This window comes from Protopterus annectens, chromosome 6.part0 (assembly GCF_019279795.1).
Source record: "Protopterus annectens isolate FY-2018-M chromosome 6.part0, PAN1.0, whole genome shotgun sequence".
NCBI classification, from domain to species: Eukaryota; Metazoa; Chordata; order Ceratodontiformes; family Protopteridae; genus Protopterus; species Protopterus annectens.
In genome coordinates this window covers 1,139,430,033-1,139,455,586 of record NC_056737.1, presented here as the reverse complement: position 1 = coordinate 1,139,455,586, position 25,554 = coordinate 1,139,430,033, and the positions used below count along the sequence as shown (strand labels likewise).

At 40.1% G+C, this 25,554-nt stretch overlaps 1 protein-coding gene across 10 annotated transcripts in view; it reads left to right on the top strand.

The window, feature by feature from the left end:
* The window catches only part of PKP4 (plakophilin 4), a 3,210,231-nt gene that overhangs the window by 2,685,416 nt on the left and 499,261 nt on the right, over positions 1-25,554 (top strand). The gene's annotated exons all lie outside the window — the stretch shown is intronic.

The following is a 25,554-nucleotide window of genomic DNA, read 5'->3' as shown; positions in this document are numbered from 1 at the left end:
GATGATGAAGGTGTTTGTCAAAACTAAGATGGGTGTCTCTCTTCCTCCCTCTCTGTATCTAGTGTGGCTAGAGAGTGACCCTTGACTTTACTGTCTTTTGCTCCTTCCCAGGATCCTGCTGTATTAGAACTGACACTGCCATTAACATTAGTGCGGCCTCTCCTTTCATTGTTGATGCCTCCTTCCATACAGGTGACCTTGATGTTAAGCTTTCAACTCCAAGGGGCACTAGGTTCCAGGTCCTTGATGATGATGGTTTGACATTTTTGTAGACAGGCACATCAGGATTCGAGCTTTTGATACTAAAACCTTCCTCATTTCTGATGTTGGAGTCTGTAATGGGATGTGGCTTTTCTAGTTTGGCATTGACTTAGTAATCATCATTGCCAACCTTCTTGATATCAGTTGCTGAGGGTCAAAAGACTGTGCAGATATACAGCCCATCATGTTGGTTGATCCCCAGGAGCCTTCATTCATTCTGGCTCTTCCCCAAGTGTATCCTTCAGTAGAATGTCTTTGTCTTGGCTCTGCTCCAGGAAATCCCTCAGTCAGGTGTTTCTTTTCATCCTCATCCCAGACTGGCAGAGGGTGTACTGAGAGTGAGGAAATGCAGGAGGAGGCATGTGGATGCCCTAATAGACTCCACCACCCCAAACACATCAAGATGAAGGTGAGGCCTTCCCTCTCTCTCCTTCTGTTGACCTAAATTTCAGGGGAGATATTACAGCTGTTACATGAGAGGTGGTCATGGCTATTTGACCCAGCCTCTCCAATTAATTTTTTAGGAGTCTTTCCTGTACACATCATCTAATTCTTGAGTGACAGCTGCTGCAAACACAATGGTTGCATTAGAAGTAGGTAGGGCATGGTGAGAAATGGGCATTGTGGAGCCCTTCCCTAGAAGGCTGGATAAGATCCCCTGTTCTCCCAAGGATAAAACAGGGTTGGAGCAACACTCCATTGACTGACTCCATACTGGGGGCAACAGCCTTAAGAAACAGTCCACAGAGAAGAGTGCTGTGATTCATCCATCCCTGCCTCCATATGTGTGACCAGTCCAACCTCGATTTTCATTGATGAGCAGTTGGGAGGAGGCCTAGCACAAGTGGCTGAAAGTGTTTCTTGGATGGCCTGCTGTAGTACATCTAACTGAGCTTCTTACAGTTCTACAGCAAGAACAAAATTTAACAGATGCCCAAAGAGAATCCATGCTCATTGGAATGCCTTTGCATCCTACATCCTATAGGGGAGCCATTGTATCTTGGGAGCATTGTCTAAAACACATACTGGAGTATAAGTTGACTATAGCAATATCCATTTCTACAAGTTGACATAAGCATGCACTGTAAACCAGGAAGAACACCCAGCAGTTCCTCTGACTTGTAAATAAAGCCATTTCCGTTGGACACTGCATTTTCTCTGTCACTGATGGGGGTCATTGGGCATATTGCTGCAAGTCCCTGTCACTCTGTCTGCTCTCATTAGGATGCTGGGGGACCACAGACACTGTTGCTCCCATGCACTTGGTTATTCCAGCTATGGACACAGCACTGTGTAATTTTGTGTGCCAGCTCAGTTTGCTGCAGCCATTTGTCCCTAACCTATTGTTCTTGTATCGTAATATCTCGCATAGTATAAGCCCATTCCCAGAATTTAGATTGTATAGTTTGAATAAGTTGCCTTGTAATGGTCTCTGATGAAAACTGAAAACACCACTGGCAGTCATGATTAGTGTATACAGTGCCCATAAGGCTTATTCATTATGTGGCTGATGGACAGCTGGGTCAGGTACAGCGATAAGCCATTATGTCTGGCTCAAGTGCTATAATTTTACAGACTTTAAGGTGTCCTTCAATAATGACCTATATGCCAGGTCTGCATTGTTCGGCACCTGTGTGAATGGAAAGGGAGAGCAGGAAGGTAAGATGCTCACAGTTGTATTAGTTTCTCCACTCCTCAGAGTTCCTTTTCTAGGAACCAAAAGAGTACATAGAACCTGTGGATCTCAAAAGCCCAGCTGCAACCCTATGAACAATATTCAGTTTTAAATTTGGGTGGTTGTGGGAATTTCCCTGAATGGATACCATCTCAGAGGGTGTTGCAGTAACTTTACCTTCAGAAGCCATCCACAGTATCCCTGAGGGCTTGACTGACTTCTCCCCTTTGGAGACAGTCAGGGATCAAGTCTCTTCTTTTTCATGAAAGACAGAATAAATAAAGGAGATCTTATCCAGAAGCTGCAAGATTCCCTTCATTTTACCCCAAAGACCGCATTTTCTTTCCTTTTCTGAAGTTCTACCCTATCAGAAGGCATCAGCTAAAGTCTATTTGCAAACGTATTGCACAGAAGAAATATCTAAGAGGTCCCATCCAAGCCAAAAGGCTTCTGGGGTTGTTAAAGGCTCTTTCTGGTGCTAAAAAGATGAAAGACCTCAGGTCCATTTTGTAGTAAAGTAGCCTAAACCATGTACTGAAAACTATATTTTGGAGTGTCAGCTCAGTCAGTCCTTCCATGCCTACAGGAGGGCAACTGTATTTGCATTTTGCACCTTCAGGATTCCAATCTGTACATCAAAATAGCCAGGTCATCCAGGACATTGCTACATTTTCTAGTGAGAGACATCCATGATCAGTTCAGAGCCTACCCATTTAGTTTCATCACAGCCCCCAGGGTGTTTGTCAAATGTAGTGCATCAATGACTACTCACTCGCAACTGCGGTGGGGGTCCAAATGTTTCCCTACTTGAATAAGTAGCTCCTAGCTGCCCCCCACCAGCGCATATCAGATTGGAGTGCTGGACTTATTGCTGCAGTTGTCCATGTCCTTGGTGATACTGGAGAACACTGTGAAGTCCGTTTTTATATACATTTATTAACCAGATAAGTCCACTGGAAACAGTTATCCCTTTTTAGGGGCAACCAAGCAGCCGCTTTTTGTTTAAGTGACTTGCTCAAAGTTGCACATTAGGCAAGTAGAGTTGGAAGTTGTCAAACCCTTTACCCTGGACTACAGAAAGCAGCTTATTAACAGATCGGTACCTTAATCCTCTGTCATAATTGACCGTTCAAACTTTTGACAAGTATCATATGCTTGCCTTACAGTAAACCTTAAGAGTTCAGTGGTATCAAAAGTCAGATCTGATTCCTTAACCTACTTGGTTTTCCTCAGGTATGGTATCAGCACTTAACACTGGTAGTTAAAAATGACCAGCCTGTTGCCAGGTTACCCTTTATCCCTCAGCTTCCCACTGTGATGGATACCATGGAGACGCTGCCTGGGGAGACATTGTTTAGGACAAATGGTCCAAGGGACATGGGTACATTATGAGGCATCCTGTGCACATCACTGTCCTGTAGATGAGAATAATCATCCTTTCAGTGCAGGACTTTCAGACCTGCTCCTCTAGGGTGCAGTTGCCACCTAGTATAACAATGCGGTGGTGGTGTGGCATGTAAACATGGGGAAAACCCATTTTTACACCCTGTGTTAGGAGGCCATGGGAATGGGCCAGGTCCAGTTATCAGTTTCTGGTTGCAAACATTACATATCAGGGGACAGGCCAAGTTTCTTGCAGACTGTCTGAGTTGATGTTTATTGATGTCCCACTAGTAGTCCCCAAGTCTGTGGATAACGCTCACTATCTTTTACAATTGAGGAGAGCCATGCTGTGACCTGTCCAAATCCCAAATCAACACCACTTGCAAAAGCTTCTTTTCTCTAATCTGTCCATAGTAACTGACACACAGGCACACTGTGTCCATTAGTAGCCGCCGACTATTGCTGCATGCTTCCACCATTTCCACTGATAAATAAATTTCTGCAGAAGTCCAGAAATGAGCAGGACTAAAGGCATTACATTATACTCGCCCCAGCAACGGTGGTTCCCATCATAGATATGTACTAGGCTAATGGCCCTGGAGCCTTTTACAAGTCTAGCCCATAGGATTACCCTGGCATCGTGCTACCCGACCTTAGTTCCATCAGCCTCTGTCGAGTAGAGCCACTGGAGTGATTCCTGTGGTGAATTTTCTGTTTCCCATCCACTCATCAAGATTTCTCTTGAAGAGGGCCAGTGAGGCACTCTGCTTGACATGTATGGGAAGCCTATTCCATACCATGGGCAGTCTCTGGGTTATGAACCTGTCCCTCCAGCTTGTTCTGTTGATTGTGGTAATGAAGTTGAGGTCTGTGGAGCATGTAGTGCGTAGGGACTGGAATTTCTTTAGATGTAGCATTTCTAACAGAATGTGGTCAGACATGGCTTTGTAAGTCAAGTGGAGATCACCTCTAAGTAGGTGATATGAGATAGAGAATAGTTGGAATTATTTGAGTCTGTCCATGTAGGACAAGTGTTTATGACCTAGGATCCTCATTATGAGGTACTTTTGCGGCGTCTCCAGTTGCAAGTGTCTAGTAACGTACATGCCAAATGGGACATTGTACTCGATGATTGGCCTAATGAGGGAAGAGTAGAGGGAGACAATGGCTTCTTTCTTCCTGGTTGCAAAACCCTTAGTAATGAGATGTGCCGCATAGACTGACTTTCTGACCACATTGGCAATGTGGTGGTCAAAAGAGAGGTTGCTGTCAACCTGTGTTCCCAGATCTCTTATGATGCCTTCTGTGTTCAGTGGACTACCATCGATGTGGTAATTCATGGGAACCAGGTTTTTCCCAAAGGGGATGACAACACATTTTCTGGCATTGAGCTTAAGGCCATGTTTCTGACACCAGTCGTTGGTCTCAGTGAGGCCTTTCTGTAGGATGTTAACATCACTTGGGGAGTTAATTATGGCTCCCAACTTGCAATCATATGCGAACTTTGTCAGCCAGAATCCATTCGTGTTGGCCTGGACTTCAGAGAAGTAGATACCAAAGAGGAGAGGACCCAGGACCGAACCCCGTGGCACTCCACTCGTGACTGGTTGGCAGTCTGACTTGGATTCAGCTACTTTCACACTGTGGGTTCTATCTGTGAGCCAGTTTGCAACCCATCTAGTGATGTAGGGGTTGATGCCTAGCTTAGTGAGTTTTTCTATGATTCCTGAGTGGGAAATGGTATCAAAGGCCTTGGCCAGATCAAGGTAGGCTGTATGAACCACCTTGCCTTCATCCACAGCTCTGGTGACTGACTCAAAGAAGTCGACCAGGTTGAGCAAGCATGATCTACCCTTCACAAAACCAAACTGTGTGGGATCCAGAGTTTGGAGATTCCCTATATCCTTGTTTATTAGGTCTATGATGATGCGTTCCATAGCTTTGCATATCAGACTTGTAAGGCTAATGGGGTGATAGTTCCCAGGGTCTGTAGTCGCTCCTCCTTTGTGGAGAGGGTTGACTGTAGCAGTGTGCCATTCGGTAGGGACAAAGCCTGAGGTGAAGTTGTGATTGTACAGGGCACACAGGTGAGGTGCCAGTTCACTCTCTAGTTCATGTAGAACACAGCTAGGGATATTGTCAGGTCCCATAGAAGCTGTATTCTTGGCCTTGGACAGTGCTGGTGCCTGGCAATCTACTGGTATTGTGATTGGTCCTTTGGGGTGCGGGGGGGTGGGGTAAAGTTGGCACTGAATCTATCGGCCAGTATATTAGCATTATCTGTTGATTCAGTATAGGAGGTGCCATTGTGCAACATCTCTAAGCAAATCTGAGTATTGCCGTGGAGATCCTTTACATAACTATAGAAGGCTTTATGGTTGTCTTTACTATCTGCTGCAAAATTCTGTTTTCATAGCTAGCTTTAGAGGATTTGATGAGGGATCTCAACTTTTTGTTGTGGCTGATAAGGGAGTTTTTCCAGTCTTGTGACTTCACCTTATTTCGCATCAGTTTCCTCCTCCTGTTGTAGAGTTTGTTTATGGCAGGGGACCACCAGATTGGCTTCCTTTTTTTGGAGGAAAGCATCTTGGTTCTATTGGGTATAGCGTGGTACATGCATTTGTGTAAGTGTTTGTACATGGCATTAGTATATGATTTGGCGGCCATGCAGCTGTTCTCCAATTGCATGGGTGCCGTGAAATTAGCCACCTCTGTTTTTAGGAGCCCAAAGTTAGCTTTGGAGAAGTTTTCCATGGTGGGTACCTTTGTGGGGGGTGGGAGGGATGTGGATTTCCAAGATGATTAGTTTGTGGTCGGATCTAACCAGGGAGGAGTTGGATATTGGTAAAGAGCAACGGTCGCCCATGTTAGTAATGGCCAGGTCAAGGATGTTGCTACCTCTATTGAGGATAAGAATGAGCTGGTCCAGGGCATTGGAATTGATGAATTCCAGGAAATGTTGGGCAAGTTTATTGGTACATGAGTAGTTTTCCCAGTTAATGGAGGGGTAGTTGAAGTCACCCAATATGAGAGTGTTAGGTTGGACCCCAATATTCTCCAGGGTGCTTAGGAACATGGAGTGTGAGTCTTGGGTTGTGGGTGGGGACATATAGCAGGCTATGACCTGAATCGCTGTCTTACCCAATGTTAACTGCACCTGATGCATCTCTGATGCATTATGTTGGGCTACCAGTCTGGAGGTGTGTGCATCCTTTATGAATATGGAAACACCACTGCCTTTGGAACTTTGGTCCAAGTTCTGGGGCGAAAAGGTGTGGAATGAATTATAGCCTGGTAGTGCAGGGGTGTTTTCTGCTGCCTTGAAGCACAAATGTCGATGTTCTCCATTTTAAGGAGTGCTTCGAGTGAGTTCATTTTGAGATTTAGACTTCTAGCGTTGAGCACCATGACCTTCAGATCGCATTTGTTTGTAGCTGTTACAGTAGTGATTTGGTCTTTGGAACACCGCCTAAAAAAGGCATTAAAGGGGTCATTGTGGTCTTTTCTGCTGGTGAAGCCTATTCTCTTCAGATTATACAAAAGTCTATTATCATGCCATTCAGCACACTCCCCTGCACCTTTATTCCCCCAGACTTGATTGCATGGTTTCTCCATTTTCATTAATGACCCAGCGACTCAACATACCAATTTTAAGTGGTCCATTTCCTTATAGCAGCTCCAAAGGCCACTACTAGGAAGGTCTTGAAAGGCAGTTTATGGGTGGCTGAAGAAGACATTGGCCCTTACCCAGTACCTATACCAATAGTTCTTCAGTTTCTAACCAGTGTGTTTGGAACCAGTTTTACTTGTTTGTTTTTAGTTATATATCTGTTAACCAGGTAGGTGGACTGGACCAAAGACCATTTTCACACATGACCCGGTCCAGAAAGCAAGTAAGGGAGACAGCTTTTTACAATAAGGTAAATTTCAAAAAATAACAGTACAAATACAGTGATATCACAATAAATGTATAACACAACAAGAATATATACATAAAAAGTTCTAGCAAGAGAAATGTAATGCTGGAGAGTTAAGGGTAAAAAGAATATGGAAACATAAGCTGACGAGAGGTATTTGTCATAAGATAGTGCGGTAGTCAAAATGCATGACAGAAGTAGGTAGGAAAATACCTTGGTTTGTTGTTAATGAAGGGAATAAGAATGAGAAATCATACAGCAGAAAGAGATAGTTTAGTGTTCTGAGGTAAAAGCAGGACGTTTTATCAGGTAGATACCTAGTCCATACAAATATGAATGCCTTAAGAGGCTTAGGAGGAACTGTTAGTACTTAGACACATTTAAATGTGTAAGTATAGTGCAGGACGGATTATGCTGATGTTGAACAATGCCTTGGTTATAAAGGAAATCTGTTACTGTGCTAAAGTCATCTAATCACATGAGCTAGAACTGTTATCAAGTTAGTAAGTAATGTAGTCCCACCTGTGAAGTGATAGATTAGTCATGATTGTAAAAATAGTCACATTAGTAGGATTCTTTAATGTGTTTCTTCTAGTCCTCAAGGGAGATGGTTGATCTGGTTCATTCTGTTGCTATGTTCTTTTTTTTTTTCTTTTGCTTATTCTTTACTCTATGCAGCTGACCATCAGCTGAGACCAGTGCCTCTCCTCATTAACTCGGTCTTCACCCGTCCATACAACCCTGGGCTTTCTGTGGTTAGCTGCTTTTCCTAACAGGTGGGAAATTCTGTAGGTTGTGTGAGCTGGGGGAAAAGATCCATTTAATTGAGCATTCATAATGTCAAACATTTTTATGATGGCTGAAGTGATTGAAACTCATTTTATTGCTTCGGCTGGCATTAAGTTCGTGCAAGGTCATGAACAGTGGTTATCAGAGACTTTGTCCTTTCCCCACTGTAGAGTGATCTTGGAGTTGGTATATATAATTATCAGGCTGTGTTAAGAGGTGCAGGGGGCTTGCATGAGTGTTTTTTTTTAACCTTGCATTTTAGTCCTTTTGGATCTGTGTTTTTTAAATCAGTATTTTTATTATTTGATCAGAAGTACGTCTGAGCTGGATAAGTACCTTTTGTGTTTGATTTCACCATGTGATTTAAAGTTTCATTTTCACGCATTTAATTTTTCATCAGGATCTGAAATACTCTACCTACGCGTAAAATCTGCAATGCATTCTAGGGAGGCTTTTTAATTTTACTGAGACTCCCTTTCAGAGAATGTCTTCTCTGTGGGATTGATTTTTTTTTTCCTTGAAATACCAACTCTACCTTCATTTGAGCCTACAACCAGAGCAGACCTCACATTATTGGGCTGGAAATCATTATTTTTATTAGCTTTTACTTCTGTCAGAAGAGGTTTATGAACTTCAGGCTTTAGTATCTCAACCCCCCCCCCCCCAATTTTGTTTGTAATGAGTTCTGAATATTGCTGTGCATTAATCCAGCGTTTATGCCAAAAGTAACTTTAGATTTAAACTTTAAAGTAGTCAGGAAATCTCCCTGGTTTCTTACAAAAGTTTTCCAACAAAGGCAGCATATACCTACATAGAACCAAAGATACTTGAAAGGATGGCCAGCTTTTTTTTATTTTTTTCTTCTGATGTAATGGACCCAAGAGTGAAATAAAACTTGTTCCTTTATCTTGAACAGACTATTGCCAGCTTTTTTTCTTATTGTAAATATTTCTATTTCCATTCTACATTCTGTTCCAGTAATATTCTTTCTATTCTGAAGTTTAATTTTTATGAGAATGCCATTAGCTACACTAAACTTTTAACTGACAAACTCGTACACAACTACATTGTCATTGCTGTCGAACACTAGGTGTGAATGTGGAAGGCAAGGCAGTCTGTTTAAAGACGAAAATGTTTAAAAATATACTCGTTTGCATATTTTTCATTCAGTGTGACAGCAATTAACCGAAATTAAATTATTTTGCAAATTATTGGCTCATAAATATATAGCTATAACTTTCAGTTTAACCAGATTAGTAGAACATATACAGAAATCAGATAAGTTATATGCTGTTATTAAAAATGAAGCATGTCATAAGGCAACTAATGATTGTTTTATAAAGATAAATTAAGATAACTGAAGAATTAAACTTGGTATAAATTATACAGTTGAAATTAATGCAGTATAATATCTACTGTCTTTAGGGCTCATTTCTATCATACACAGAAAGGTGCAGAAATTGAACTTTGTCTAATTTGGTAATAATAAAATGCAGATTACTCCATTTCATTAGAGCACACTTTCCAGTACTAGAAAATAATGCCAAGCTCATTTACATGTAATTGCAAAGGATGCTGGTCTTTATATAGATCTGCATTATGATTCATGTTGTCATGTGAAATCAGTCTCTCTGCTTTCCTGGATGCTTGCTTGGTTGAGCAAGCAGTCCTTACCCCCATCATAGTCCATTTAAGATGGTTTATATTCTTTTGCCAGTGGACAGTTACTGATTGTTAATCTCTCTGCAGCAGGTAAAACAAGTGTACATATCTCTTTTTACAACCTGTCCTTTTTCCATCCGGCCATTAAATATAAGAAAGTTAATTATTTCTGTAAGGAAAATATTTCTGCTATGTAATGTAAAATAACCTGCATTAATTTATAAAATAATAACACTAAGTGGACACTGATTTCAGATCCGTAAAGCAGAATAAATAAATATTCCTGCAGTGCAATAGTAAAGTCTGTCTACAGTAATTATATTTTACTATAAAAAAGATCTTCCCGTTGATGTGTAATCTTTGCACTTTATTTTAAATTAATAAACTATTACTGTTGTGTCCCTCGTTTGGATCTTGATTTCTGCATAACCGTACATTTGCCTCGATTACTACATAACCGTACCTAGAATATCTACTGCAACAATTCTTTTTGTTGATAGTTTCCAAATAATTAAGATATTTGAAGTTAATAAATCTCAACATGGTGTATGGATTTAAGTCATAAAGTCAGTGTTTCATCTCAATTCCTGCAATAAATCAGAATACATCTACTCTTTGTTGTGCAAACCCATATTTAGTAATCTTTCATCAAACAATATATTTTAGAAGAAGTTGATGAATATCATTTTAGTAAGTATGTTATATGTAAAATGCTTGCTTTGTAGCTTTGCCTTAATTTCTTTATTTATATTTAAGTTCAGATGTTCGCATGGCTCTACATCCTAAAAGTTGGCGGTAAGTTACTTGAACCGCTGGGACCAGAAAAGCATGAAATTCATATTTTCCATTATGGACAGTTATTCCTATGGCTCAGTCAGTCAAATATCTGTTAAGAAAAGCAGTCTTAGTCCTTTTACTTTTCCAACTTTAACAAAACAAAGGAAACTGAACATTTGAATACATACATATGCTAATTAGGTTCTTAAAGCTATAATAACTATAAACTGAGTGTACTGTTCCACAATTTTAAAATGTGTTTAATCTCTAAAGTTTTTATTTTTCCAGTTTGCATAAGATGTGATAGAATGGCTTACAGCAATAATGTGAAGATTAATAGCCAGTTATTTAAGGGCATCTAAACACAAACTTTGAACGACACTGAACTTCTCATTGCTTTATTAGGACTTCATGCAGTTTTCTCCATTACAAGAAGACATAACAGTAAATTGCTTTTGTAATAAATTAAATGAAAACTCTTTATTGTCTGAAGTTCTTTAACTATGCTCTTAGTGCTTTACTTAGTCTTTGATTTCGTTGGTGTAACAGTCACTTTCCAATTGTTTACAGCTGTTGATTAATTGACTTAACGGCATGATTAACAAGTTTAAATACCTTAAGATTAATTTTTAATAGTGACATCAAAATACTAAAAATTAATCTTGAGAATTTAAGTTAGACTATGGTCAATATATGCTTAGTGTTATTTAATGGTCTTGAAATAAAGCACTAAAAAACTTTTATTTCAAGTTCTTTGGCTTTGTTCTGTGTACTGCATAATGCCAACACCTTTTGGTTCCTTTACTTGCTAAGTATGTTGTTGTGAAGTACTTGTAAGTGTTGTGAGTTATGGTAGTTACCCTACGATTAAAGGTAAAATTAGCTAAAGATTCTTTTTTTAATCATTAGATTAATCCCGTTAAAAAAAAATGTAGTCAAACAAGTATAATCATTTCAGCCTGTCTGTTGAATAAGTATAATTTCAGGTCGTATCTTCACAATTAGTGGTTTTATAGGTTCATAGGTTCATACTAGGCTATCTGCCTAGGGCATTTATAAGCCTAGCCAGTGTGTGTTTGGCTTTCGTCATTCATTTTAAATTAATTTTGCTATGCCCTTTTTCGAGGTTAGTATACTGTGCCTCTGTCTAACAGTGACACAGAAGTGATACCCGGGGTAAACCTACGATCTCCCATCCACTCATCAAGATTCCTCTTGAAGAGAGTCAATGAAGGGACTCTGCCTAACCTGGACTGGGATTTTATTCCAGAGTGAAGGGAGCCTCTGGGTTATGAAGCTGTCCCTCCAGCATGTCCTATTTATTTCAGTGCTGAGGTTCAAGTCTCTCAAGCGCGTAGCTCGATGGGATTTGGATTTTCTGAGGTGCAGCATGTCCATTAATTCCGGGTTGGACGTGGCTTTATACGTCAGGCACAGATCGCCTCTGAGCAGGCGGTATGCCACTGAATAGAGCTGGAGTTTCTTTAACCGGGCAGCATATGGCATCTGTTTGAGCCCTTTGATCCTCTTGGTGAGGTACTTTTGGGGTCTTTCCAGTTGCTGCAGGTATCTGGTAAGGTACATCCCAAAAGGGGCATTGTACTCAATTATGGGCCTGATGAGGGATGAGTAAAGCGGCATGATGACCTCCCCTGATCTAGATGTGAATCCCTTCATGATTAGGTGGGCTATATAAAATGTTCTTATAACCACTTTGGCCACGTGGTTGTCAAATGAGAGATTGCTATCAACTTGGGTCCCCAGGTCCCTAATTACTTCTTCTGTACTTAATGGATTACCACCTATGTGGTAATTTGTGGGCACTTTGTTTTTGCCAAAGGGGATGACTATACACTTTTTGGCGTTTAGCTTGAGGCCATGGCTCTGGCACCAGTTGTCTGTTTCTATGAGGCCCTTTTGGAGGATGCTTGTGTCGGCTGGAGAGTCGATTATGGCGCCCAGTTTGCAGTCATCTGCGGACTTGGTCAGCCACAGTCCTTCCGTGTTGGCCTGTACCTCCGAGAAATATATACCGAACAAGAGAGGTCCCAGGACTGAGCCTTGTGGGAAGCCACTTGTAACTGGTTTGGAGTCTGACATGGCTCCAGCAATTCTAACCATGTGGGTTCTGTCCTTGAGCCAGTTTGCAACCCATCTAGTGACACAGGGGTTTATATTTAAGCTGGTGAGCTTATCTATAATGCCAGAGTGGGGTATTGTATCGAAGGCTTTTGCGAGGTCCAGGTAGGCTGTGTGGACCACATTCCCCTCGTCAATGGCCTTGGTGACTGTTTCAAAGAAATCGACCAGGTTTAAGAGGCAGGATCTGCCCTTAACAAAGCTGAACTGGGTAGGATCCAGTGTCTGTAGGTCCCCAATATCTTTATTTATGAGGTCCATGATGATCCTTTCCATAGCTTTGCAGACCAAGCTAGTCAGGCTTATGGGGCGATAGTTTCCAGGATCTGTTGAGGCACCTCCTTTGTGGAGAGGGACCACTGTTGCTGTACGCCGCTCTTTGGGTACATATCCTGTAGTAAGGCTGAGATTGAACAGTAGTTTTTTGTTTGGGTTTAGCTCTTCTTGGAGTTCATGTAGGACGCAGCCCGGGACACCGTCTGGTCCCATTGATGCTGTGTTTTTTGCTTTGGAGGGGGCGGCTCTTACCTGAGCATCTGAGATGTCAGGGGGGCAGCACTCTGCTGGGATAGATATTTGCCCTTTTGGTGGGGGGGGGGAGTTTGCGCTGAACCTGTCAGCTAGGATGTTGGCAACGTCTGTGGGTTCGGTGTATTTTTTGTCATTTTGGACTAATTCTGAGCATATCTGGGAATTCCCACCCAGGTTCCTAACATAACTAAAGAAAGCCTTGTGATTATCCTTAGTGTCCTGTGCAATTTTTCCTCTCGAAGCTGGCCTTAGACGATTTTATGAGTGCCCGTAGTTTTTTGCTAATACTGATCAGAGATGCCTTCCCTTTTTGGAATTTTGCTCTATCATGTAGTAGCTTCCTCCTTTTTTTGTATAGTTTGTTTATGGCTGGGGTCCACCAGACAGGACATCTGCCTTTGGAGGATTGGGTCTTGGTTTTATTTGGGATTGCATGCGTTTATAAAGGATTCTGCGGTCTGGGCCGTATTTTCCACAGGCCCGGGGGCTTTGAAGGATTCCACCTCTGTTTTGAGGAGTGTGAAATTTGCTTTAGAGAAGTTTTTCACTGTGGTTTTCTGGGCAGGGGGTGGGGTCGGGATGTGAATATCCAGTGAGATTAGTTTATGGTCTGATCTTACCAGTGAGGAATACACTTCTGGTCTGGAGCATAGTCCCCATGTTGATGATGATCAGGTCCAGTATGTTTTCCCCTCTTGTGGGAGTGGTAACGAGTTGTTCCATAGCATTTGAGTTTGTAAATTCTAGGAACCTTTGGGCTAGGGTGTTGGAGCTAGAGTAATGCTCCCAGTCTGTTTGGGTAGTTGACGTCGCCCAATATAATGGTGTTTGGAGAGACCTTCATATTTTCCAGTGTTCTCAGGAAGGCCGAGTGGGGTTCCTGGGTTTGGGAGGGTGGTCTGTAGCAAGCTATAAACTGGAAGGCAGTTTTACCCACTGTTAGTTGCACATGGATAGTCTCTGATGCTTCGTGCTGTGCCACCAACCTGGAGGTGTGGGTATCTTTGACGAATATTGATACTCCCCCTCCTTTTGTGGTTCGGTCCAAGTTTTGGGGCCGAAAAGCATGGTATGAGGTATAACCTGGTAGTGCTGGGGTGCTCTCGGAGCCTTGAACCAGGTTTCTGTTACTGCACAGATATCGATGTTCTCCATGCTAAGGAGAGTTTTGAGTGCGTACATCTTGAGGTTTAGACTTCTGGCATTGAGTAGCATTACTCCTAGTTTCTTATCCCTTGTGATACCTATGGGGGTGGGTTTGTCTTTTGAGCCTTGCCTAAAAAAGGCACTATGGGGGTAGCAAGAGCCTTTGCCAATATCCGAAAGCCCAGGGTGACAGGTGCAAGCCGTCCCTAGCGAAGCATCGTGGCTTGTCGAGCATGTCATCCCAGGCTGACAGGCATTGGATCCCCTTTGAATGACACCAATACTTAAGCCAATTGTTGAAATTGATCATCTTGTCTTCATATTGTGGCATCATTCTTGGTGAGGATAAAATGCTACTCAAGGTCAGGGTCATACCGGCCTGGGCTACATGCTCAGAGAGCTCCTCTATGTCTCTTTTCATGTAGTCCAGGGAGGTACGTCTCAGGTCATTCACACCAGCATGGACAGTGACTGAGTCATATTTGTACTTGCCTTGGAGTGACCTGAGTGCTTGTGTTATGTGGCAGATCCTAGCGCCCGACAGGCAGCTCACCGTGACCTTCTCCTTGTTCAGCCTGGTGAGCGGGACGTCAGTGTGCCTGACAATAGAGTCACCTATTACAAGTGTGTCAGGTGTGTTGTTTAGCCTTAAGGGCTGTGACTGTTCGGCACACTGGCTTTGTGAGCTATGTGTTGCACGTGTTTTGTTTTGGGGTAGCGGTTGCTTGGGTGTCTGCTTTGGAGGTCTCTGCTGCTTAGGCAGATTTTTATTTAGAGCCTCCGAGTATGTTTTTGTGTGTTTGGTTTGCTGTCGTGGTAGGTCTATGTGAGACTGGAATTGTAGTGAGTGTGGTTTCTTTCTCCTCCTGACTGGTTACGCCAGTACTGAGTTGAGAGAGCTTAGCCTCCAGTTTGGCTATATCGTTGCATCTCTCACATGTGTTGGAATTTGTTGGGAGGAGGAGCGGGTTGTCTGTGTACATGAGGCAGTTGTAACATTGCTTCAAGATTCCCAGATTCACCAGCTGGACCGGAGAGGAGATTGACAACTGACCTTTGGACATGCTAGAATAGTATTGGGAATTCCTTTATAATTGAAAAAAAGGGCCAGTTTGTGAGGGTGTAGTGCTTTTAATTTTTTAGTGCTGACTTAGTGAGCAAGTGCCAGGTAACTTAAATGCAAAAACGACAAACGGTAACATTCTTTCAAGTGAAACAAGGAAATAAGTACAGTAAGCAATGCAGATATCACTAGGGATCCACAGTAGCGCTGAAAAGCTGCGTTTTAGGTGAAATTAGTGTTTCAGGGAAATAACAAGCAAACAAACAACAAGCATACAAACAAAGCTAGATTCAGCAGGCCTGGATCTAGTCTATGCTAAAGCAAACAAGGTGTACCAATTTCAGTAAGAAACAGTTCAAATATGCAGGCACTGTAAGCCTTTAACCAGAAATTCCCAGCTCAGAAGGGCAGAGTCCAGCCTCTCCTCCCACAAGAGTGCAGGCCACAAACCTTCTTAATGTAAAATAACTGGCCTGAAGCCCAACTGCTTAAACCAGAACTAATACACTTTTAGAATAACAGGCACTGAGCCCTCAATCAGCAGTTCCCAACTTAGAAGGATGTAAGCTACATGTCCTGCCACCACAGTGCAGGCCACAAACCTTCCTAATGTAAAACAACTGGTCTGAAGCCCAAGTGCTTAATCCAAAAGACTTAGAATGATAGCTACACTTTAATCAAGTTACTACCAAGCAGTAATAAATACAATTGAATACTTTAAAGAATGCCTGGATTAGTGCTCAAGTTATACAAACAAAGCTAGATTCAGCAGGCCTGGATCTAGTCTATGCTACAGCAAACAAGGTGTACCAATTTCAGTAAGAAGCAGTTCAAATATGCAGGCACTATAAGCCTTTAACCAGAAATTCCCAGCTCAGAAGGGCAGAGTCCAGCCTCTCCTCCCACAAGAGTGCAGACCACGAACCCTCATAATGTAAAATAACTGGCTTGAAGCCCAAGTTCTTAAACCAGAATTAATACAATTTTAGAATAACAGACACTGAGCCCTCAATCAGCAGTTCCCAACTTAGAAGGATGTAAGCTACCTGTTCTGCCACTACAGTGCAGACCACAAACCTTAATGTAAAACAACTGGTCTGAAGCCCAAGTGCTTAAACTAAAAGGCTTAGAATGAGTTACACCAAGCAGTAATAAATACAATTGAGTACTTTTAAGATGATGCAAAAGCAAAATAAAGTAGGAAGAAACACAAATACAGTAAAAGCAGATATATATATTTTTTTAAGTGGAAAGAGAGAAAGGAGTAGGAGAAACTAAGCTGATTGGCCTTCTCAAATGTTCTCCCTGTACTGGGTAGAATGAGGTAATGACACTAGACTGGGAGGAGGGTCCCAGATCAAATTTACACTAGGGGCGGGCAACTGCAAAGCCACCAACTATAAAAACACTATACCAACAGCGAGGGAGGGTGGGAAACAAACTGCAGAAATGTATCTCACAGCTGAAAAGCAGCAGTGAGCCTTTAAATGAAAGTTTTAAACAGCTAAAAGGAGCCTCTAGAAAAAAGAGTTTAACTGCAACAAGTTATTAGAAACAAACAACCCAACAGATGCTTAATAAAAGTGGACAATTTACAGTTAATACCTCACACACAGTGAAACTAGCTAGAAAAATACACAGTACACAAAGTGCTATAAATAAATAAAGAACAAAATAAACAAAAAACAGGATACTTAATGTTATATATTATAGCTCTGAGTTTCCTCAGTGTCCTTCCTTCGATCAAGCTCAGTGTGAAATGGCAGAACACTCACTATCATTGTTGTGTACATAAGAAATAGCTTCGCTCAATGTGTTGCCTGTTCCCTCATTTCCAAGAAGTATGCCAAGTCTTGCACTGTAGAAAATCTATGTTTTTAATATTTTGAGAGATTTTGTTAGGGGCCAGCAAGCTTTCCTTCTATCTATAGTCTTAGTGGAAAAGTCATTATCAAATTTTATATTGTTCTTGCTAATTTTAATAAGCGGTTTGGGACAAACACAATGGTTGAGAAATTAATCATACTGTCCTCCTTTTTCTCAGTTATTCCATACTTATATCCTATGCATTCTCGAACTGTTTTTTCTTTCTCTGTTTTGTAGGCCATCTAGTCTATTCAGCAGCTATTCCTTTTTGAAACAAAATAAAGTCCATTTGTGTTTCTTCCTCTTCCATCCTCACTTCTGAGTCCGTGAAAGAGTTATCGGTGTCCTTTACTTGAGCTTCTTGTTGCTATGTCATGTTTTTAAGGTTTTCCTTTATAAAATTGATTTTGGCGTGGAAATGCTCCGCTTTTAAGGAATAATTACTGTATGGATGATAGAGCTTGATTTGAAGGTCTTTTCTCCCAAATATTTCATGCTGAGAATGTTTAAATTACTCTGTTTTTATATCGATCTAAATTGACTGGATAAAGGAAAGTTATTTACAAAATGTTCAAAAGCTACAGAATTGCAGTTCTAGGACAAAAAGCTATATCAACACTTAGAAATATGTGGCTCTGTGCTTGTCCAGCTTGTAAATTTTCCACTTAAATGCTCTACAGACAAATATTACATTTAAGACAGTTGTTACTCTGGACAGCTTCTGTCTTTCCTCCTTATTCTACTTTTCACTGCAAAGTTATACATAAGATAAGACTGTACTTGCGTATTATTGAAATCAGATTTTCGTGGTTGCAAATTGCACATACCACCACAGATAGGAGTGGATGAAACAATTGAAACTGTTTTTGTAAATGTGTAGTAGTGCCAAAAACCTTCACATTGCTTTTAGGAGTTTGAAAAGGAGTCTGTTCCTGTTATCTGAGCATTAAACATGCATGGTTTACAGTCTGCATGGCTGCTATCGTACTATCGTTTGGATTTTTTTTGTTTAATTTGTACAAGAAATTCTTTACAGAAGTAAAAGACAGACACTGACAAATTATAGCAACGCTTGCTTATTTTTAACCATTCCTGTTTCACAGAAGTAAGACACAGACACTAACAATTTGCTTTTACCTACACTTCAGCTGATGAAGTCCACATTAGTATGAATGAAAGCGCTTAGTGTGAATGAGTCCGTGCTGTTAATGGTTCATTAAAGAAGTATTTTCATGTACTTTGTGTATTGGCTTTTGTTCAGTGTTTACTACACATCCGTTACCCAATTTTGGTTTCAGCTTTCGTTTTGTGGATTTTTCTGTTGTTGCTAGCTGTTTCCTTGGATTTCTAGGCATTGGTAATACATTTGTCCCAATTGATTTTGCAGTGTTGATATGCATGTTATTCCATTTGGGAGTTAACCTAGAAGTAGTGGCATGGACTAACTATTTGTTGGCTGTAAGAAAGAAGAAAGTAAAAGTTAAATGATAAGAGGACAGTGGATAAAGATCAAGAGGGGAGTCCCACAGGAAAGAGTGTTAAAAGAAAGCGAAATCCCTAAAGCAGTGCTAGTCTGGTATCATAGGTTCATAGGTTTATACTAGGCTATCTGCCCTAAGGCATTTATAAGCCTAGCCCAAAGTTTTGTGGCTTACGCCACCCCTTATATGAAAAAATACTGTGCCCATTAGTTTGTTGTGCCTCTGTCCAGCAGTGACACAGAGATTATTCCCGGGGTAAACCTACGATCTCCCATCCACAGGTCAAGATTTCTCTTGAACAGAGCCAGCGAGGTGCTCTGCCTCACATGGACCGGGATTTTATTCCACTGCATAGGGAGTCTCTGAGTGATAAATCTATCCCTCCAGCACGTCCTATTTATATCCGTGCTAAGGTTTAAGTCACTTGCTCTAGTGGTTTTGGTGGATTTGGATTTTTTGAGGTGGAGCATGTCCATTAATTCCGGGTTGGACATGGCCTTGTATGTCAGGCACATGTCACCTCTGAGCAGACGGTATGCGACTGAATAGAGCTGGAGTTTCTTCAATCTGGCATTATAACCAACAGTCTGCAGGTGAAAGTAAAAGATTAGTAATAAGGATAAATGTGCAGAATGTCAGATCCTGGTCACAGCTAACCTGGCAAAATTTAGCAAGAATAGAGTCCTCTTTCCAAATGCTTCCATATGAGGTCAGATGTCTTATGATGGGTTATGTTTCTAGTACTATTTAGTATCCCCAAGACTAGCACAGCTGTGTTCTTGACGGACAAAACCTGTCGTGGTTGAATTTGTCTGTCTTTTACTGTCCCTCATTTACTGTGGTATTTGTTTTGATGTTGGTGTTAACCTTGCTTGTCCATACATTATTCAGTCAGAAAGGCACCCAGCATGTATTTTTTCAGTTTATGACAGATTATTTTTTTTGCTGACACAACATAATTGTTGACCTGTTTTGTCTACAGATTATGGACTGAAGGGGTTCAATTGGATTAAACTATAGAAATATACAGTGAGGAATCTTGCAGTGTGGGAGGGTCAAGGGTATAAATTGCTTCCAAGCATCATCCTATACCCTTTTGTTTCACTGTCCTAGTCTATGTTTGCACCTGGAGTACAGCGCAGAGGAACCCTCTTAAACCGTTTCAGTGCTCTTAAACCGTTTCAATGCTTCATGGTCATCCTAGCAAAGAGGTTTGTGCATTTCACCTGTTTGCAGATGAATGATTGTATGCATGAATTTATGTTGAGGGTCACTCTGACATTAAGTACTTCAGCTTCTTTGTTTTCTCACTTTCATGTTGCTTACTGTACATAGTGTTGCTCTTTGCCTCCTTTCTTTTAAGATATGTCAGATGATTTGCAGTTCAGTTCTAATGCAGTTTAAGTACAGGTTTGGGTATCCATTAAACTTCCTTGTTTTTGTGTCTCCTTTTAGCAATTAGCATGCCAGATTTCAAAAGTCTTATGACAACATTTTTTAAGTTAAACCAAGATGAAGCAGGTACCCCAGTATTGGCAACTCTGTGGATGAGCTAAATAGAGAGCGGGGAAACCTTTTGAGTAAACGGCATGTTTGCCAGCATGTCCACACACATTTTTGGAGAGCTGTACAAAATAAATGTTAAGCATACTTCATATTATAAATATATGAATTATAAATTATAATAATAAATATGAAGTTCAGTGGAGTAAGATAATTTAGTTGTTCAAGACTTTAGCCACCCTGCAGAATGTTTGGCTTAACTTTAGACAGCATGGTAAATTTTAAAATAACTTCTACTCTTTTTCCAGGGGATTATTTCTTTGTTTATATAGCACATAGCTGCAGGTGTGTGTGTGTGTCTGTGTTTAATAGAGTAAATGTAGCTAGTTAAGGTGATCTCATACACTTTCATAAAAATATTCCTCATCATGTGACAATTTTGGGGTCAACCATTCAGTTTTCTCAGTTTACTAGGAATGGATGTACAAACCTAGGCACTGTACATGCCCTGTGATGCTGTAGGGAGAAAACTAGCGCCTTTCCTTAAGGAAAAGTACATTAAGAAACATATTAGGTTCCCACATCCCATATAAACGTCATCAGTGACTGCCACAGGTTTTAGTTGAGACTTTTGGTAATTATGCAGTAGCTATGACTAGAGGAGGGTGGTAGCACTTCAGCTAGCTAATAGCTTCTCATTCCACACATTTGACAGTGGAAAACAAAAACTTTGTTTCATTGGTGTATCCAGGAACCAAGCACAACACCCCTGTGAAGCACTGAAAATTTAGAGCTTGATTAGTTTGTATCCGTATCAAAGAAACAGATTTTGTTGATATTGCCCAGTGGCAAATATTTTGCTTTTTTACAGTATATTTATGGTACTCACATAAAAAGTAAACTCGAGCAATTGTGTTTTTAATTCTTACTACTCCAGGGCTAAGATTTAACAGCCAACACTTTCCTTTTGAACACTGCTGTGTAATGGTCATTCATACACATTTAGCTATTAGAAATCAATACTTTTTAACACTATTTTCATAAATATACATCTTTGTGTGCATTTATTGTAGTATATATTGGGGTTTAAAGAAGATTAGTTAAATGTTTTTATTTTTGGGATTACATGCAAGCAGCTCTTCTGTACACTTCCCAGATGTGACCAGAGTTCTCCCCCAGCCCTGAAGTCAGAATCATGTGTAACTGCATCCGGTTCTGTTTGCTAAATGCAGAATAACTGATCTCTAATAATAGGGCGGTGCAGTGGTTAATGTTGTTGCTTCACAGCAAGAGGTCCTCCGGTTCAGTTCTCGGCTGGGTTGCCTTCTTTGTGGAGTCTGCATGTTTTCCCTGCGTTCATGTGGGTTTTCTCTGGGTACTCCGGTTTCCACAAACCATTCCAAAGACATGCATCTGGAGCATTTCTACCCGGGGCTCTGCTCTGCTAAAAATAGGCTGTGTCCTAGTCGGACTTTTCCTGTCAACAAATGTTAAATAAAAATAAAATTGTGTGTGTTGTGTGTGGGGTAGGACATCAGTCCACATCACTTGTGACCTTTGTTTAACTAGCTTCTCTGATATGAGAGAGAGACAGTTGGGGTGGCAGAGGAGGAAATGACTGACGGCTGTTTTACCTTCTCCTATGGTCAGAAAGATGGATCCTTCCTTGCCACAACAGTTACTGGAGATGTCCAGGGTGAGCTGGAGGCATGTCATTTCTTGGGCATTAACATGACATCCACTGCAGAAAAAAAACCACCTGAATAGACATGTATACTTGCAGTAACATCTCTCCATCAAAGACACCCTGTAAAGGCAGTCAGTAGATGAAAATCACATCCCTCTGTATTGTGGTGATTTCTAAACTTCTACTGAATAGTTGTCGTCCTTTGAAAGAGTGTGTGAAAATGAACAGTCTGTGTAGCTTGAGGCATGTTGTATTGGGGACTGAAACAGAGAATCAAATGGTAGTTAAACTTCATTAACAAACCTTATTTTTTGTTGAAATTCCTGTTAAGATTCTCCTTCCCAAATATTTTGTAGTAAAGCTCATCTAAAATATGACACAGTGGTGGCACTGAGTTCTTACATCTGGTCACTGTATGTATGCAGTTTCATTTGTTCCCCGTTCTCTGTGTGGGTTTCTCTGGATATTCCAGTTTCGTTCTACCTCCAAAATACCCACACACTGATTGGCTGCACTGAATTCCATCCATCCTCGTCCCCTTTTCCTCTTATTGCACATGGTGTCAGGCTGTCACATAAACAGTGACAGTCATTTAGAGCCAAGGTTCACACTGCTGGGTATCTAGCCCTGCCACGACTGTCCTTCTATAGCAGACACAACACAGTGGGGACATGTAGACTCCACACAGACAGCACCCTAGCCAAGAATTGAACCGGAGAGCCTCTTAGGTTCATAGGTAGGTGCTAGGCTATCGGCCCAAGGGCCTACGTAAGCCTAGCCACAAGGTTCCCTGGCTTACGTCATCCAAGAAAGTTATTTTCCTGTACCACTGTCAAGCAGAGACGCAGAAGTGATCCCAGGGGTGTATTTCCTATTTCCCATCCACTCATCGCGGTGAAGTGACCACTATATCTGATGTGCCACTATGCTGCCTTTCAATTATCAAAAAAAAAAAAAAACAAATATATAAATATATATATATATATATATATATATATATATATATATATATATATATATATATATATATATATATATATATATATATATATATATATAGATATAGATATAGATATAGATATATAGATATATATGTATATATATATATATATATATATATATATATATATATAGATATATATGTATATATATATATATATATATATATATATATATATATATATATGTATATATATATATATATATATATATATATAGATATATATGTATATATATATATATATAGATATATATATATATATATATATATATATATATATATGCACATATGCACCCACACCCTGGTTCACTTGTCTTCTAAAAGGTATGCTGTTCATGTCAGTGACTTTTTACAGGATTTTAAATACCAGTTGTTTAGTACACTGTGTTCTTGTAAGTTGTATGCTTTGTATAGCAAAATCAAGCATATTATTTGTGCAAACAATGTTCATCGTCTGAACTATTAACTTACTTTTTCATTTCTATACTCTGTTAAATATTAAAGTAGATTGAACAGAACTATGTTCAAACCAATCCTTTTTCTGTTGATTATTTTAAGACTAGTGAAGCGTATTTCTATCATTCCTCTGTATGTCACTGTTGTCCTTTCTTCTTGGACAGTTCAGTAGTCTTTGAGAAGTTACGGCATTCACTAACTACTTCCACAAAGAGAAATATGGTTTTAATGGCACTGTCCTAAACAGGTAGCAAAATATGCATTTTTGGAACATTTGTACTCAAAAAGGGCTTATGTAGAATAGCATAACCTTCACCCTTCCATAGGCTTCTGCCTATGAACTGCATTCAAACAGTGCAAAATCTTAATTATGCTGCATTTCCAAAACAAAGAAAACGGTATTGTTTAGAATAATAGAAAAGCTGTGGTAGCTGCACTTGCTACAGATATCGGCAAAACTGTTCCTTTATAAACTGCATTTGCGACATCTCTGCTAGTTTTAATTTTTTTTTGTCATATGAGCTACTGTTACAATGAAGTCAGAAAGCAAAACTGGAATAACAGAAACATATAGTTGTTGATTTAGTTCCGCTTAATACCTTGATATTCTTGGGAATAGAGGTTGTACTCAGCTAGGTTTGTAAGGGTCCTAGTGCTATTAGCCTAGTAACCTCCTATGATATAATAAGTTAGGTCTTTGTTGATGGCCATTCAGAAAACTGGTACACTGAAGTGCATTTTCTAAAGGAAACAGCAGTTGCAGACAAAAGAGGCAGAACAGGTTTCTTATCAATAGAAAGACAGTATCAAAGAAAAATGACTGCCTCAAGGCAAAACTGAGCAGTGGGAGTGAAAGGAAGATACCTGCCTGAGGTCAGAATTAGGCAAATGAGGCAGGTGCAAGTAAATTTCTGCAAACAGACCCACAAGATTTGTTTATAAGTATACATTAATTCATTGAGCAATTCCTTAAATCACAAAGCCAGTTTTAAATTGAAGAGCTCTACAGATGTCTTCAGATGCTGCAGACAGCGTGGAATCAGTAATTCATAGTGTCAGTACAAATGTTTGTTGTTAATATTTATGATGTTTGGATTTAATGGGATTTACTTTTAATAAATAGGTTCAGAGGGACAACAAATAAAATCTGTCCTCTCTCGTATATTAGCCGAGTTATATTAAATGCCATCTGGGACAATACTTTACATAATTCATAAGTCTGGCATTTTTTTTCATTTATGAGTAAAGAATATGTTGGTAAATAACTGTATTAAAAATTTGATATTACATCACATTTCTATTTTTTTTCATAAAGATTTTTTTTCCTTTCTAGCAGTGTACAGATTTGATTATAATAAATTGTGTTATAGGAAAATTTAGGAATGTGTGTAATTACCTTTTCTGCCACCCGTCATGGTGGCTGTTTAATGAACACAGTGAGGTGCTCATTGGTACACATACTTGCAGGTATTACTGCATGTTGTGCTTATGCTAAAACTTTGTGCTTTGCAGCACACACAGTGCCTACTAATGTAATGCTCAGCCTTTTCATATCGTATTGCTTACTGTTTACATGAGACATAAGATAAAGACCAGCCATTAAAATGTCTCAGCAGGTTTGAGTTTTACTTTAAAATCCTGTGAGTGACGCACTGTACTGACGTAACTCATTTATAAACTCCTTTAAATAACTTATGCTGAGGGGGGAGAAGAGTCTTGCAGATCAGCAATGCCATCATGGGTATTTAGTACAGTTGTGCAGCCATCAAACAATGGAGTTTCTAGAATTAAGAATACATATGATATAAAATCACAATACAAATCTGAAGATTTTATTAATACATCTGCAGTTTTTGCCTTTGTTTGTTTTTGTGGTGTAACTTTTATGTGACTAATCCATAGCATCTTTTTGACAAATACCAGTGCAGTGCCGTTGAATTGTCTGGGTTAGAGCCCTGCTTTAACATTTCGTACTAGTTTTATGTTTGTAAGGGAAGGTGCCCATCATATTAATTATCTTTGCTAATGATACTGAAATGCAGTGCCACAAGAGGTTAGAAAAGTAAATATGAAATCTGGCTTGATTGATAAACACAGTTTAACCTACGCGTTTTAGATTGTCATATTTTTTTTATTCTTTTTTGTTACGAAACTGTTTAGTCTTCTTGAGATGGATAAAAAAAACTACAATCCACTCTGCTACAGGCCCCATGAGGAG